Source organism: Ammospiza caudacuta, chromosome Z, assembly GCF_027887145.1.
Source record: "Ammospiza caudacuta isolate bAmmCau1 chromosome Z, bAmmCau1.pri, whole genome shotgun sequence".
Classification (NCBI taxonomy): domain Eukaryota; kingdom Metazoa; phylum Chordata; class Aves; order Passeriformes; family Passerellidae; genus Ammospiza; species Ammospiza caudacuta.
The window spans coordinates 61,909,081-61,923,784 of NC_080632.1; positions in this window are offsets into that span (position 1 = coordinate 61,909,081).

The following is a 14,704-nucleotide window of genomic DNA, read 5'->3' on the forward strand; positions in this document are numbered from 1 at the left end:
TTATCACACTGGATCTAACACAGAATTTTAGAATCAATTTTTTTATACATGAGGGAGAACATCAGTTGATCTGCTGACTTCAGTTCTTGGCCCCTTAGTCATTACAAACACAGTGAAAAGACATCACTGCTTCTTCCCAGAATGCTTGTGTTGAATGAGGCTGAGAATCTGGTACATAAATTCAGCCATGCAAACCATGACTAATACAAAGAAGTTATTGTGGTTCTCTTACCCTTTTACAAAAGAGATCTGTACTCACCACTGTGGCCTGCCAGCTGCAATGTCTGTTAGATGTTAACCTATAGACTTGAATGATGGTAAAATTGATTTTCAGATGACAGTAGGGCCTTTAAAAATCCATAAAATGCAAAACCAATTCATGTTATGACCTAACTATTTATATATTATTTGACATAAATAATAGCCAGCTACTTTTAAAATATTCAAAGTACTTATGCTGTAAAGTTGATAGAGAAGTTCAGTTAAGTTGCAATTAGGAGCACTATAACAGTATCTTGAGATAGCCTGAATGGACTGCTTGGAACTGAGCCAGCTACCAGCTTGCAGTGCAATCTATTCTATTAGAGTTAGCTTCATTACTGCATTTCTGTTTTACTGTCAGAGTAGAGAATGCAAAATAATTCACAAGATGTGGTATTTCCTGGGGTCGCCCATGGCAGGAAGGAATGACTCTGACTCCATGTTCTTAGAAGGCTAATTTATTATTTTATGATACTATATTATATTTAAAAAAGCTAAACTAAAACTATACTATAGAATAGAGAAAGGATATTTACAGAAGGTTTAAGAAGATACTAATGAAAAACTCATGACTCTCTAGAGCCTCGTCACAGCTGGACAGTGACTGATCATTAAGTTAAAACAATTCACATGAAACCAATCAAATAATGACCAGTTGGTAAACAATGTACAAACCACATTCCAAAGCAGCAAAACACAGAAGCAGCAAATCAGATAATTATTGTTTTCATTTTTCTGTGAGGCTTCTCAGCTTCCCAGGAGAAGAAATCATGCCAAAGGGATTTTTCAGAAAATATGACAGTGACAACAAGACTCATACTTTCATTCAATTACCTGTGCAATCCATCTTCACTAGAGACCCTCCTGTGCTTTAAACTAATGCATAGGACTTTTATGGAACCCCATAGAATTATTTATGTTGCACAAGACCTCTAAGATGATCAGGTTGGATTGGTAACTCAGTACCAATTCATCTGTGTTCATCACTAAACCATATGGCCAGGAGCCACATCCACATGCTTTTTAAACACCTCCCACAATGGTTATTCCACTGCTTCCCTAAGCAGCCTGTTCAAATTCCTTGCCACCCTTTCAGTGAAGAAACTTATCCTGGTGTGTAGTCTATACATCCCCTGACATAACTTAAGGCCATTTCTTCTCATCCTGGAAGGCCCTTGTAACTGCTTAAAAATACATCTGTTATGTTCATAAATGCCATTGTCTTTTGCTTATTATAAAACATAATAAAAAAGTTAAGACAAATTTTCCATAGTTTTCTACTAGTGTTTCTCCTAACACTTGCTTTATCATTTAAATTACAAAGTCATTGGATTATTTCAGGTCAGTAAATGAAATCATTGCTAACAAAGGACTGCTCAAACTCTGCTTAAACGCTGTGTCAACATCAGTTAATCTTGAGGGCAGTTAATTGTTTTTAATTCAGTGGTTTTATGGTCTCTGAATATGATAGACATGTCAGCTTGTTAGATTTTGCAGTGCGTTATTCAATAATACATAATATTATACAACAATTATAATAGTATAAACCCTGTTTCTGGGAAGTTTACACACTTAAAAACATACAAACCATAAATAATTACCCTTTTAAAAATTAATTTACTTCTGTGCATTTGTACAAGACTTCAGCCTATAAATCTAGTCTTAGTTTGATGCCAAATTGATTTTTTGCCTCTTTTGCTTTTATATATTCTCTATGTTCTTTACACATATTTTGTACCTCTGTGGCCCCTTACTGTATTTGTAGCTAGCCCCTGTACTTTCCCCTACCATCTCCCTACCCTGATGTGGCAGAACCACAGTCCAGAGGATCCAAGCTAAAGGTCCAAGGCCTCCCCAAGAACTGACCTTGCTTATTCCTGGGAGCCAAGGTTGAAACCAGCTCTTCAAGACACATATTCATAAACAAAGTTTAGTTCCTATCTGAGGGGGGAGGATTTGAATTACTTCACCACTTATGTGTCTAATTGGGGATTTTTGTCAGTTATGCTAATTTGCTAAACTTTAAAAACTTTATTCACCTCCTGTGGGGATGTGCATTTGGGTACTTTCCATATCTTCTCCTTGGAGGTCTCCAATAAAGACCAGCCTTAGTACTACCTCCTGTACTAATACTATCTTGAAAGTGTATTGTTTCATTTCTAGGTTCTTTAAAGCATCAAGTTACTCTAAAATGCCACTCCTTTGACAGTCTGCAAATACTATTTCAGCATGCAAATTATTGCCAAACCATCAGTGTGAATGTTCATTCTTCACTGGCACTGCCTGAAAATGAAAACTCCATTATAAAATTTTCCCTTTTAGAGAGTGTCTTAGGTTGCAAATCCAAGATATGGTTGGGGGTGTGTATTCTACTGCCGTCTGTTAGAGCTGAGGGAGTTATCCTCTGTTAATTGGGCCACCTGTTAAAACCAGGCGTGGCAGTTTTCTTTATCTCTTCCACAACCCATCCTCCCTCAGGGGAGATACCTTATGTTAATGGTGCATTGAATCTCATTGCTTGACTGATAAAATTACATAGTGAGATGTAATCCCAGGGGGAGGAGCCAAGCATTCCTACCTGGATGTAAACTGAGATTTGTAACCACAGTCAGCCACTGGATTCCCAGAGGGGCAGCTATCTTTTCCACTGGATTCCCAGAAGAAGACCAGGCCCATCTACACCACCACTGAATCTTCAGAGGAAAACTACACCTTCTGCAGGATCACTGCTTCAACAGAACCTCATCTGTCACTCCAGGAGGACTGCAGCCATCATTTAATTGGGCTGCTACCAACACCGTGACCAAGAGGGTATCAGGTCATATCCTGACTCTGTGTTTTTTTGTACTATTGCATTTTTATTTAAATTTCCATAATAAAGAACTATTATTCCTATTCCCATATATTTGCCTGAGAGCCCCGTAATTTCAAAATGATAATAATTTGGAGGGAGGGGGTTTACATTTTCCATTTCAAGGGAGGTTCCTGTCTTCCTTAGCAGACACCTGTCTTTTCAAACTGAGACAGATTTTGGTGCCTAACCATGGGGCCCGACGGCATCAAGAGAAAAACAGGGAAAAAAGGAATAGCAGTTATTGAGTAACCTAATTTTTGTGTGCTGGATATAGAAACCTCATTAGGTGTCACCATGTGGTCTAGCTTACCATGGTTTGGGTGGCACATGGTCGTGGCTATATTTCTCCTGTTTGCAGACCCTTATCTAATCTTGGGTCCTATAACTAAGGCCGCTGTGGCTGTTATCCAGTTTTCTTTATGGATTAATAAGCTGAGGAATTATTGGATTTTTCACTTTCTGTGGAAGGCAGGCGCAGGGATTCAGAGTTATAACACATCAACTGTATGTTTTTGGGGTTACTTTAATAATGGTACCTACTGTGAAGAAATGACACTGGGCGAAATTTTCTCCCAGCCCTTCAACCAGCTCTTTGGGTCTGACACACCAGTTTTCAAAGGGTTCAGATCCTCTCTAGATGCTAATGTTATCATAGAGTAGTTGGTGTTGCTGATACACCTATTAAGCTTGTTCTATTTAGCATTCATAGAGAAGGGGAGATTGGCTTGGATAACCACCCTGATACCAGAAAATAGGGATGCTGCCCCAGAACCTGACACAGCACCAGAGACTAGGGAAGCTGCCATAGAGCCTGATCCTGCCCCACAGCCCACCTCAGAAATAAACCACTCAGATTGGTGTGGGATAATAGAAGATACACCAGATACTTAAGGAGTACATCTCCCCAGCTGGTGAAAAACCCTCCCCCCTGCCTCGAAGAGGGATAATCTAATGGTGCAGCAATGGGATCCTCAGATGTTACAACCGTCTAGGTTCCAGATGAATCACAAAGGCAGTCATAGCCAGCAGCAGTTGCCCCTGTGAAAATGAGGAAGTCTAAGATGAAGTCAAAGAACCCAGATAATAAGTACAAGAAAGGAGGACCCTCACAACTCGCAGGGGAGCCAACGGTTGAGATCATCACCAAGTTCCTGACATACGAAAGTCTCTGTAATCTGCACAAGGACATTGTGTGACAGGGGTGTGAGGCATGTACAACCTTGATACTTTGAGTCTGGGAACTTAAGGGTACAGGCATGCAATAGGATGCTGATGAGGTAAGGAATTTGGGACCCTTGACCCAAGATTGAGGTTTGAATCAGGTATTTTTAAGGGAGCCAGGTTCCCTTTCCCTCTGGGAGTGGCTTTTAAGGAGTGTAAGAAAGAGGTTTTTCCACAGAGAGAATGCAAGACCATCATCATAGAATGCACTGGAAGACCCTTGAGGAAGGGATCCAACAGCTGAGAGAAGTGGCAGTATTGGAGGTACTCTTTGGGAGGAACGAACAGCATGAGAATGACCCTGACAAGGTCAATACACCACCTTCATTGCAATTAATGCCAATACCAACCAAGAGACAGTGGGTTCTGTTGCCAACAAGCTTAGAAATTACAAGAGTATGATCAATGGCCTGAAGCAGGCTCATGTCTCTGCTGTAATTAAGAGCCTCCAAGGCAAGATGAGGGAGGAAGTGAGGAGGAACAGTTCTCATATGGCACCAATGTGAGTCACAGGCTCCAAAGTCAGAACCCAATGTCCCCCAGCCAGGGAGATGGTACACCTCACAAGCTGACCTGTGGTTCTTCTGCGTGACCATGGGGAAGACATGGGAAGGTGGGATGGGAAACCCACTTCTCTCCTGGCAGCACAGGTGTATCAACCTGAGGGAACCACTAACCAAGGGAGTTCCACTAAAGTGAAGGTAGTCTCAACCTCCCATGACAGAGCTGCTGGGTATGATCTGTCAGAACCCCTTGAAGGAGCTTCTAGTATGTATGCCCAGGAAGAAAGTTATAACCAGGGATAGAGGGGGCCTTCCTCTAGCCAGGAAGAGGCACAGGAAAACTGGGTCTTTTGGACAGTGTGGATCTGATGGCCTGGCACATAAGAGCCACAAAAATATGAAGCGTTAGTTGATACTGGTGAGCTGTGTACCCTAATGCCATTGGGACATGCTGGGGCAGAACCTGTTTCCATGGCTGGGGTAACAGGGGGATTGCAGCAATTGACCCTGTTGGAAGCTGAGGTGAGCCTGACTGGGAAAGAGTGGCAAAAACATCCTATTGTGACCAGCCCAGAGGCCTTGTGAATTCTAGACAGAGACTTCCTCCAGAATGGCTATTACAAAAACCCAAAGGGACGCAGGTTGGTTTTTTGAATAGCTGCTGTAGAGGCAGAGGACATTAAGCAGTTGAACACCTTGCCTGGACTATCAGAAAACCCATCTGCAGTAGGACTCCTGAGAGTGGAAGAGAAACAAGTACCAATTGACACCTCGATGGTGCAGCACTGACAGTATGGACAATAGGGATGCCATGATCCCCATCCACAAAATGATCCATGAGCTAGAGAGCCAAGGGGTGGTCAGTAAAGCCCACTCAACCTTCAACAGTCCCAAGTTTGACAGAGAATAGAGATTGACAGTGGAATATCGTGCCTTGAATGAGGTAACCACCGCTGAGTGCTGCTGTGCCAGACATGCTGGAACTCCAGTAGGAGCTGGAGTCCAAGGCAGCAAGGTGGTATGCCACTATTGATATTGCCAATGCATTTTTCTCCATTCCTCTGGCAGCAGAATGCAGGCCTCAGTTTGCTTTCACCTGGAGAGGCGTGCAGTACACCTGGAACTGACTGCCCCAGGGGTGGAAGCACAGCCCCACCATCTGCCATGGACTGATCCAGGCTGCACTGGAAAAGGGTGAGGCTCCAGAACATCTGCAATATATTGATGACATCATTGTGTGGGGGAACACACATATGGAAGTATGTGAGAAAGGAGAGAGTCATCCAGATTCTGCTGGAAGCTGGCTTCGCCATCAAGAAGAGCAAAGTCAAAGGACCTGTGCAAGAGATCCTGTTCCTGGGAGTAAAGTGGCAAGACGGATGGCGTCAGATTCCCACTGAGGTTATCAATAAGATCACAGCAATGTCTCCACCTACCAGCAAGAAGGAAACACAGGTTTTTGGAGAATGCACATTCCTGAGTACAGCCAGATTGTGAGCCCTCTCTACCTGATCACCCGTAAGAAGAACAGTTTCCACTGGGGCCCCGAACAGGAACAAGCCTTTGCCCAGATCAAGCAGGAGATCACTCATGCAGTAGCCCTTGGTCCAGTCAGGATGGGACCAGAGGTGAAGAATGTGCTTTACTCTGCAGCTGGGAACAATGGCTTGTCCTGGAGCTTGAGGCAGAAGGTGCCTGGGGAAACTCGAGGCCAGCCACTGAGATTCTGGAGCTGAAGTTACAGAAGGTCCAAAGCCAACTACAGTCCCACAGAGAACAAAATCTTGGCCACCTGTGAAGGAGTTCAAGCTGCCTCAGAGGTGACTGGCATGTAAACAAAACTCCTGGCACCTCGACTACCAGTGCTGGGGTGGATGTTTAAAGGAGAAGTTCCCTCTACCCACTGTGCCATTGGCACCACATGGAGCAAATGGATTGCTCTCAGCGCACCTGTATTAAAAACCCAAATTGCCCTGGGATTTTGGAAGTAATTACAAACTGGCCAGAAGGTGTAAACTTTGGTCTCATTGATGAAGAGAAGCAGGAATAAGTGATACGTGCTGAAGAAGCATATGGTTCTATGGTTCTATCCACCATAGAACCAATTACCAGCAGAGGAAACACGCTATGGTCTTTTCACTGACGGTTCCTGTCGCATCATAGGGATGAACCGGAAGTGGAAAACAGCCGTATGGTGCCCCACACAACAGAAGCCATTGAAGGAGAGGGTGAATCAAGTCAGCTTGCTGAACTTAAGGCCATTCCAGACTCAGTGACTAGAAATACTAAAGGTAAAGCAGAAAACAAACAAACAAACAAAACCCAAACCAACAAACAAAAAAGAAACCAATAAATCATCTGCATACAAATGATCTCTCACAATGAATTGTAAGACAAAGTTTTCCTAGGCAATATTCAGGATCTCCTCCTGCATATGAGGAGCACAGCCTGCAGGTTGCTCAGAGAAATAGCGAGGTCTCTGATAAATGCTTTGGAAGGTGCTGGGGCCCATCATTGCTGGTCACTTTTTAAGCATCACTTTCCATTAGGATAAGATTTGGCAATTCCAAAATGCTGGAAGTCAAGCAGGTCAGAGAGAAGGTCCGCTTGGCAGAGCAGGGATCTTTGGAGCTAAGGTGACAAAAAGGAAAGTGAAAGCAAGGTTGGATTATGTGGGAGGAGTACAGACGTGTGCTGGTCACCACTACAGCAAAAAAACTGTGTATCCAAAGCTCAGTTGGAGTTGAAGCTGTCTAGGGCTGTGTCTTGGTTTACAAGAAAGGTGTCTGCTAGGGAAGGCAGAAAATTTCCCTTAGAATGGAGAAGGTAGAGTGTTACAGGGCTTGCAAGGGTTTTCAGAGTGAAGAGAGAGACGAGAATGTTAATTCCAATGCTTGATTTATTAGGTTATGATATATATATTACATTATTACTGTACTAAAAGAATAGAAGAGAAAAGTTCTCAGAAGCTAGCTAAGCTAAGAATAGAAAAGGAATGAATAAACAAAGGACTGTGTCTCAGCAGAGAGTGAGACCCAGCTCTGCCATGAGTGGTCAGTAAATCCAAACATTCACCCAAGACCAATCACGCATCCACCTGTTGCATTCCACAGCAGCTGATAACCATTGTTTACATTTTGTTGCTGAGGCCACAGCTTCTCTGACAGGGGAAAAATCCTAAAGAAAGGATTTTTACAAAAGATGTCTGTGACAGTAAAGCCCCTCCCTCCCTCCAAATTATCATAATCTTTAAATTAAGGGCCTCTCAGGCAAAGATATGGGAATAGGAACAACAGTTCTTTACTAGTATGTATAACAAGGCAAAACAAAACTACAATATTTATGGCATTAACAACAACAGAATCAGGGACCCGGTAACAGTTCCCTTGTCGGCAGTCCCTCTGCCCCTTGGTACAGTTGCTATCAGAGCCGGCAGCAATGAGCAAAAATCCTGGGCTGGTGGGCAAGATATATCAGCACTTTCGCAGTAGCTGGAACTGTGGGGACATGCCAGCAAGGCAGCACGGTACAGGCTACAGCATGGAGAAAATGCAGAGCAGTAACAAGGAAACAGTGGAGGCGGGACAGCGGTGGCCCGGCTCTGAGAAGAGTAGGGAGAGGTGAAGTTCAGGATTCCACAAGCAGATAGTGATCGTTCATTCAGGGCTGAGATACAGTGGTGCTGGTGAATTCTCCTTGCAGTAAGCTGTAGTAGTGTGTTTGTTAAGTTTATCATATAGCTCCCCCATTTTGTATTGTTCCCCCCGTTTTGTGTAAATGATTTTGCCCTTCCCAGTTTTCCCGCCATTGGCATTAACTGTCAGTTAAGTTATATAATTCCTCCTCCCCCTTATTTCCTTATATGTGGACTTTCCCTCCTCCCTGGGCCCAGTCAATCACCCTCCACCCCCCCTAGCTTTCCAGAATCTTCTTCCCTCTGGGGGTTGTGGTTGGCTGTGGTCTCGGGGCCCCTCCTTTACTTTGTATTTATTGGTTTCCTGTTTATGTCAGTTATGTTAAGTTCATCCCTCCACCCTTCCTTATTGGTTCAGTGTAAACCCCTCCTTTGTACACCCACCCCCTTTATAACCTCGTTTCACCCCCATTTCAGGGTCTCTCCCTGGGGTTTCTCCCTGGATGTTGTCTTGAGTTGTTCATTAAACTGGACTTGACGCCATCGAGAGTCCAGCTCCTTATTCCAGTTGCGTTGGCGGTGAGATCGGTCCGCAGGTGAGCACAGCCCGAGGCCCTCAGACGCTGAGGGGTGCTCGCTTTGGATTGTAGCTGGGTGTCGGCCTACCCTCTGCTAGCCGGACACTGACCACCCAGGCCAGATACACCCTTGCCACAGTAAGCAACAGTCTAGCAGTCCGCCTCTGATACTGCAAAGCGAGAGAGGACTGCCCCCAACCCCGTCTCCTTTTTTACCTACTCCCATTCTCGCAGTGGTATCTCTGCCCTCCCCGTCACGGCCCCCTGTGTCCCCCTACCCTCCCCTCCCGCCAGAGAAACTCCCAAAACCCAAAGGAGTTCCCCCTCCTCGCCATCTGTGCTTATTAGCAACTCAATGGGAACAAAATTCCATATTTAACAAGGAAAGAAGAGAAATAAACCAACCTCCAACAGACTGTTGCAACAATAAAAAGAACTTTTAAAAACATGTTAACAGGTAAATGTAGTGTAGAAATAGATACTAGAAATAACATTGGCCAGTCACATCATGGAGAGGGTCACTTCACTGAACAGGGACTTACACAAAGCAGAGATGGTTAAAGCTTTCTTTGCTTTGGAACCAAGGGAATAACACAAAGCTCTGTCAAGGAGGGTTAAGCTGTGCTGGGCCAGGAGTTGTCTCAGTGTTACCAGCCTTGTGATGGTATTGTAATCTTCTGAGACTGAGTCTGATTCTCCCTGTGTTCTCAATGCCTTTATGAAACAGGAAAATATATTTCTGAATTACACTATTAAGGCATTAGAAATCATTATGGTATTAGAAAAGCTGAACTAGTGTTTTTATTATTTTTCTTATACTAAAGAGAAAGTGAGTATCTTCATCAATATACATTTTCATAGATATTATATCTACAATCTGGCATGAAAGCATTTAATTAAAACAGACTATCACTGAACTGCGACAAACACTGACCCATGGCTGCCCCCATGGTATTGGAAGCCTAGATAGTATTTCCACAAGCAAAGCATGAGATGTTTGAGTCACACTAAAGAATGAATAAAATTATCCCTAATCAAAACACAAATCTCTCCTCTAACTGTTTTGCAATGTGGAAACAGTGTTGTCTACTGTAAAATGTAGATACTATAAACTTGTCTGTGGTAAAAGTATAAAATTATGCATCAATAGATGACTTAAATCAGCCAGGAATTAAGGTGGTCATTAGAAAAGGTTGGGAAAAAGAAGACAATCCAAGACCATATCCTAACTTTTCTTTAACCTCAGTCTTCAATCATGTGGTTTCACAGGAAAACACAGGACCAAGCAAAAGCAAAAATACTTCCAATCGTACCCAGAGATTGTTCCAACCTTTCAAAAAAAGTTGATAATCACAATAAATTTGAATACACTTTCAGTATTCTGAAGATGAAACCATGAAAATACAAAAGTGTTGAGAGAGAAGAACTAAGTGAGGGGGAAAAAAGAAGAACGTAAAGGGTGAAATGGCTCATCTCACTGTTTTGAGCGTGGTAAGAACAGCTACAGATTTGTATTTTCTTGTCAACTTAAGGCCTATTATTCAGAATTCAACAATAATTTTAATGCAGAACACCAAACCTTTTGAATCCCTGCCAAGCATGCAGCATCAGATGTGATGCTTTCCACAGCTTTTCAAGAGCCATTTGGACCCACTATACACACAGCACCTGACAGAGACTCAGCTTCCTGCTGGGAATGGGAACAGGACTATTGTGTGGTACTATACACTTGTCAAAAGTTCTGGCACCAGTGCACTACACGCCACTAAAATGTTTTGATTTGCCAAGGGAAAAGAGGCTGACATGCCATGTTTCAGATTTTGCTTCTCTTCAGCCTATGAAAATAGTAAATCTCATTTGTAAGAATCTTTATAGAGGGAAAATCTGAGGCTAATACTGTAGAAAGAAAAGTGAATTTTGTTCAAGCACATAATTTTTTTATAACAGCCAACAGGGTTGAAGTGGAAGTATTAGAATAAGTAATCTTCATCATCACTTTCCCCCTGCAGAGAGAACAAGAAGATATAATGGTTACTGGTATATTGCTCTGCATCAGATGCTGACAGTTACAATTTTACTTCCATTTTAATTTTCTGCTATGAATATGCTGCTCTCAGCAAATGAATTTTCTGTTTGAAGACATAAATTCCCATTAGGATCATATTTTAGGAGAGCAGCAACTGCATATTTTTGTATTGTTAAATTATTTAGTCACTACAGTCTAGTTAATTTAATAGTACAGAAGTATATGCCGGGGGAAGGGAAGAAGGGGATCTCAGTGCCCCTGTTTGTCCATCTCAATTACTCTTATGCTCTGAAGCAAAAGAAGAATATCCTTTCTGAAGAGAATTTACTTACTTCAACAAGACCTGGCTCCCTGTTATAATAACAAATAAACACTTAGAATGCCAGATAGTGGAATCACAGAAAACTTTGCTTTTAAATGGAAATTAAAACTCAGGATTACCTGAGATTTGCATTGAAAACTTCACCTCAAGTTGCCTGAACAAGCAGAAGTTGTTGGATAAATGCAGTTGCTTCTACCTTGAGTATTTAAAATGGAGCTCAGCTACCTGCATGTACTCCAGTTGGACACACACATGGGTAGTCCCTTCAGATATCTCATTAAGTAAACTTTATTTTTCAGATTGCTGAGGACATAAGTCTTTCAGTAGAGCTTCACCCAAACACTCTGAAGAACCTCCACAGGAAAACATGGCTCATGTTAAAATAAGCAATATGCCATTTTCCTAATGATGTTATTTAACCATCTACAAGTGATGTTAAGTACTATTCTAAAAGGATGTTATTGTTCAGAAAAATAATAATGGACCTAATGAGCACATTTTTCTAATGGTCCTTCTTCCTCATCCCAAAAAGTGAATTCTCCCTATTTCTAATTCTGTATAACACATTACAAGTACCACTTTCAAAACCAAATCATAAAATAGAAATGCAAGGAAAATATTTTGTCTAACACAATGTAAAAAAGTTATGAGATAAAACGAATAGCTAGCACTTTGCTAGTTTCAATATGAAAGTGAAGGACCATAGAATACATATTGGGTGGACCAGGCAATTCATGCAAACCACCATGGAGTTCAGGATGAATTAAATGTCTTCAAAGTAAGTCTAAACTATTCAAACAACAGAGTCTTATAAACAAGATACTACCTACCATTCACTATGTATAAGATTTCACACTTTTTCACAGAGCACAGAATAACAGCATCCAGCCATATTGAGTCCAGGTCAGTTCTGCTGACCACAGTACTGGAAGACACTGACTACATATAAACAAAGTAGACAAACCAAAAAATGGAAAAATTAACTACATTGCTGTTGTCAGTCTGGTTTAGCTTGATAATTTTTCAAAATGAAGCAAACCTAGTCACTGTGACCATACCAACTTTAATACTGCCCTCTATGTACACAAGGGATATAATCTTGAATTGAGACTTTAAGTATCAAATGCCATCACAAAACAATGTGCAAAACACAAGTTTCCTCAAGCACTGAAATTGAAGAGTAAGTTCCAAAAGACTCATTAACATGTAATTATAAAGATGCAAGGTATTACATATCAATGGAATATTCACCAAAACTATAACACAGTTTTTTTCCATAATCATTCCTGCACCAATTTAATTTCTTCTTTCTGTGACTTCTCTTGAAATTTACTTCATGGTACAATAATCTTCATTAGCACATAGCAAATAATAATAATAATATATTCTAGCAGAATAGGGAACAACACTAGTGCAAAGCTAATTGAATACAAACACCTAACAGGAATGTGTAAAAAATTTTCCTCCTTTTTACTCAGTTTTATTATCATGGGAATATACTTCTTGTATTCATGGACACTAAGTACTTTGACTAAGTAACAATGGGCTATAACTTACCTATGTGTTTCCCATTCTCCACTATTTATGTGGCTTTTGTTTTTAGGTGACAAATATGTCTTAACTCCAGCATTTGGGATAGATATTCTACTAGATCAAATTTTATCCAGTCCACATTTCTCATCATATTCACATGTTCAGATATCCATGTACTCTCACTGAAATCATGAAACCCATAGAAAAGACTATGAAAGCTATTGAAACCAATTGCAAAAGCAGTTAATTCTGAATTATTTGCAGTAGTAGTAAGACTGCCCTGCCTTATGGATCTTACTGCATTTTTCAGTAGAAGAGTTTTTGGGATGTATCTGTTTTCTTGAGTACTTGAGCTGATAAGGAAACTCTCAGAGCCTTTTGGAGTTAGAAATTTTTATTGATATAGTAGAAAAACCACCCTTTTTTTTCATTGCCTGTTTTGCTAAAAAGCTCTATTGGACATTTTCTGAATACTGAAGTTACCATTCTGGGAATAGTTAAACAGACATTTTGTTTAGTTTTTAAATTATTTTTTTCAAAATTTTGATGCCAGTTATGTGAGCAGACCTAAGCAAGTGAGATTTATTAGGTTTCAGAATGACACAAGCCTGATGAAATTTTTTTCTGTTTAAAAGTTAGAGTTGGCCACTAAGGTGTTGAAAAAAACTAAATGTCTTAGCTCAGTCTGTCTAAGAAGCTACTCAAGAAGTTTTAGTATCTTGTTACTTGGTCTCCCATGCAAAATATAAAAGTGCTTTACAGTTTCCAGAAGCAGTCCTCGAACTATCTGGAGGAATACTGACTAATGCAATGAAGGTTCTTCTGTGTTCTCATAGAATCAAAGAATTATCAAGATGGGAAAAGACTTTCAAGATCATCCAGTTCAACCAACACTGTCACTGTCACCACTGAACCACATCACCCAGTGCCAGATCCATGTGTCTTTTAAGTGTACCTTGGGATGGTGACTCTACCACCTCTCTCAGCAGCCTGGTATAGTTCCTGACCACACCAAAATTGTTTTCTAGAACCTAATCTGAATCTCCCGTTGTCATGGTTTAGGCCTGGCACAGAGCCAGTGCCCCCATGAGAATACCCTCTCCCTGGTGTCTGCTGTGAGATGTGATCAGGAATAAGCAAAGCAGGCTCCAGCTTAGAAATAAAGAAAACTTTATTAACTAAACTACAAGAAAAGAAGGGAAAAAACTAAAAGGGAAAAAATTGAAAACCTTACAAAAAGCACTATCCTCCTCCCCCCCACCAAATTTCCCAATCCAATACATTCCCCCAAATCACCAACTCCCAGTCCAGCACCACCCTTTAGAATACTCAGTCTTCAGTTCATGAAGAGGAGTCCTTCTTGCACCATAGGCTTCCCCTGGAAACACGCTGAAACCTCGTATGTTTCCATGTCACTCAGCACTGCCCAGAAAGTCCTTTTGCATCATGACATCTTGCCTTCCATGCCCAGTGCTCTCACCACTGTGCATGGACCAGAGCTGCTTCTAGGGTTGTCTTTCAAGGATGCCTTGTGTCACTCCAAAAAAAAGACACAGTCTCTCCTTTGGGACATCTGTCCCCCCCAATTTTTCACCCCCTGGGGCCAAGGGGTACCCACAATGAACCCTCCTGGTTCTGAGGCACTGCCTCCCCCTAAATGCAGTCTCTGCGTCACAGGAAAAAAAATGGTTCAGTCTATGGCCATACAAGAAAAGTCCAGCCAAAAGGCCACTCCGTCATCTCTCCCCCACTCAAGAGTCTTCTGCACTTCC